Source organism: Vicia villosa, linkage group LG3 (genome assembly GCF_029867415.1).
Source record: "Vicia villosa cultivar HV-30 ecotype Madison, WI linkage group LG3, Vvil1.0, whole genome shotgun sequence".
Lineage (NCBI taxonomy): Eukaryota > Viridiplantae > Streptophyta > Magnoliopsida > Fabales > Fabaceae > Vicia > Vicia villosa.
In genome coordinates, this window is record NC_081182.1 from 15589281 (window position 1) to 15592830 (window position 3550).

Genomic DNA, 3550 nt, shown 5'->3' on the forward strand with positions numbered 1-3550 from the left:
CATAAAAATAGAGAATTAACAAATATGCTTAACTTCACACACATCTTAAGATATTAAATATTTTTCAGAATTAATTTTGAAAATTGGTGATGGAAAAATGTGTGAACCAAATGATGGATATGTTGATATTACATTTCATGAATAGTTTTTGGTAACTGATTACAGTGATCCAATTAATGCTATTGTATTGAGTACTTATCTAGATCTACTTCAAAACTACGCATATTTTCATTTCCTTCACAATAGAGCTATTTTGACTTCAACCATTAGAATAGTTGATCAAATCAAGAATTATATCACACAACTTATTCCAGGTAACCATTTATAAATTTACTCATTTCGTCATACATTTATTTTAATTATTTTAACACTACATTCATTATTCATCATGCGAGGCTTTATTTTCTAAGTGAAGAGAAGGAATTTTTGAGTTGTGATTCCATTGATAGATCTAAAGAAAATGACAATTAGGTTTTTGAAACATTAACACCCTAATTTATGAGTTATCTAAAAACTCCAGGGTTGCCTAACCATTTAATAAAATTGAAGATTAACACAACTATCATGTTGTTAAGAATTTTGGATCAACCTGAAGGGCATGGGCGGACTTACTGTGAGGCAGGGTATGGCTTTAGCCACACCAGTTTTTTCAATTTTTTTATATTATATATAATATTTAGTTATATTAAAATTAAGTTAATTTATAAATTAAAAAATACCACCTATAAACCAAGTTACTCTTCTCTCTCTTTTAATATCTCTTCTCATCTTTCTTTCTCTCCCTCTCTCTCACACCATAATTTCTTTTTCTCTTCTTCTCGAATCCCACCATCTCTTATATTTGTCTCTTGTTCTCATATTTTCTAATCCAAAAATTCCTTATTTTCTTCACCAATTTGTTCAGTTGACTTGGTTGCATTTATTTGTGGGTGATTGAAAATCAAAGGTAAAGTGGGTATTTCAAATTTCCCTCATTCTTTTCTCCTTTTTGAATTGAACTCTAAAACCCCAATTTATTAAAAATATAAACTTTCTTAGTTTCTCATAAATTATTTGGTTTCATTGTTCTCATTATAGGATGAAGAAAATTTTCCCGGTACTCTCTAGAGACAAAGCTACTTCTTCGGCTCGAAAACTCAATATCCAAGTGAGAGTATCCAAGTTGTTGATTATGAATTGTTGGAAACAGATCTGGGAATTAGGCCTCCAATTTCAAGCTATCATCCTGACATCCAAAGTGAGGTAAGGAAAGCTTATTTAAAAATAGGTCGTCATCAACCTCCTCACAATTTCGTTTACTCTTGGTTTATTCAAGGTAAACAAAAACTTCGATTTTGCAAAAAAATGGTTTGATTTGTATGATTGGATTTATTATAGTGAATCTAAGGACCTAGTGTTTTGTTTGCCATGTTTTTTTTAAAAATGTCTCTAAATATGGGGGGATCACTTTGTGGGAGACGGTTTTGGTGATTGGAAGAATGCTCAAAGGTTGACTAATCATGCTACTTCTTCCAATAGTCATGTTGATTGTGTGCATATGGGTTATGCTTTCATGAACCCAAGGCCTCGTTTGTTAATCAAACTAAGCAAATGAATGCTGAATATTGTGTTCGTGTAAACACAACCCTTGTAGCTACTAAGTTTCTTTTTAGGTGTGGCATGCCATTTAGAGGGAGTGACGAGTCTCTTAACTCTTTATTGAAGGGGCGATTTCTTGATTTGGTGGACACTTTAAAGGAAATCAACCCAGAGATAGCTAGTGTAATAAATTGTGCTCCGGGAAATAACCTTATGAATTCCCCTAAGATTCAAAAGGATCTTGCCGCTGCTTGTGCATGTGAAATAACTCAACAAATTATATGTGATATTGCGGATGATGTGTTTTGTGTTTTGATTGGTGAATCTGGTGATGTTGCTGGTAAAGAATAAATGGATGTTGTTATTCGCTATGTTAATAGTGAAGGTTTGGTAAAAGAAAGGTTTCTTGGCACTGTAAGTGTTAAAGAAACAAGTGCTAAGTCATTTAAGGAGACACTTGAGAGGTTGTTGTCTATTAATGGCTTGAGAACTTTAATAAAAAATGAGAACTCATCTGCTTATTATGTGCATTGTTTCACCCATCAACTTCAATTGGCACTTGTTGCATGTGCTAAGACTCACAAAGATGTTAGTGGTTTTTTCGGTAAGGTCAATATGCTTGTTAATTTCGTTCGATCTTTTAATAAGAGACAAGAATTACTTCGGGAAAAACAAGTAACTCAGTTTGCTAAATTGATTGAAGAGGGCAAAATAGAAACTGGTAGTGGATTAAACCAAGAATCCTCTATTGCTAGAGCGGGTGACACTCGTTGGGGTTCCCACTTTAGGACTCTCACTAGTTTGATGACTTTGTATGGTTCCATTATTGGGGTACTTGAAGAAACTGGAAATGATACGTCATTTGAAAAATATGGTGAAACTATGCTTTTGTTAGATGTGCTTTAGTCATTTGATTTTATCTTTGTGTTATATATGATGGTTGAGATTTTAGGATTTACAAATGATTTGAGTGTAGCGTTGCAAAAGCGTGATCAAGCTCTTTTGAATGCTTTGTCACTTGTCAATGCTACCAAACAAGAATTACAAGAAATGAGGAATGATGGATGGGAAGAACTTATATCTAAGGTTATGGAAATTTGCAATAAGCTTAACATTGATGTGCTTGACATGGATGCATCATATGTGCAAGGAAAGAAATCTAGGCGACATGCTACAACTTCTAGTGTTTCTAATTTGCATCATTATAAGCACGATTGTTTGTTTAATGTTTTAGATTTGCAGTTGCACGAGCTCAATGCTAGGTTTAATGAAGAGAATACTGAACTTTTAGAATGTGTTTCTTGTTTGAGTCCTTCATCGTCATTTGCTGCTTTTGATGTGAAAAAGTTATTAAGGATGGTTGAACTTTATCCAAATGATTTTGTAGATGTGCCGGAAGTGGTGATGCGACATTAACTTCAAATTATGTTAGAAATGTTCGATATGACCCAAAATCTACAAATTTAAAAGGACTTTCAGATCTTTGTGCAAAACTTGTGGAAACAAATAAGTGCAACACATTTGATATGGTTTATAAGCTTCTGAAATTGGCTTTAGTCTTTCCAGTAGAAACTGCAAGTGTGGAACGTGTTTTTTCAGCTATGAAGATTGTGAAGAGTCAATTATGTAACAAAATGAGTGATCAGTTGTTAAATGCCCGTCTTGTAATTTTTATAGAAAGAGATGTTCTTGGAACGATTAACAATGATGTTATTTTAGCTCATTTTCAAGAAATGAATGATAGACGGTTTTCATTGTAATGTATTGCATTAAATAATATTATTATTCCTTTTTAATATGATTTAGTTCGTATTTTCGTTTATATTTAGCCACGCCAATATATATTGTCTGGATCCGCTCTACTGAAGGGTTATGTAATAGTACTAGGTTCATTGTTATTAGGCTTGCGAAGCAAGTCATTGAGCAAAAGATCATATTAGGTAAAAATATTAGAAATATCATTTACTTATCA

The 3550-nt window shown here is 32.8% G+C and overlaps 1 pseudogene; it reads left to right on the plus strand.

Moving 5' to 3' along the window:
• Nucleotides 1-1072: 1072 nt before the first annotated feature.
• Nucleotides 1073-3338, plus strand: LOC131657622 (uncharacterized; annotated as a pseudogene).
• Nucleotides 3339-3550: the final 212 nt, after the last annotated feature.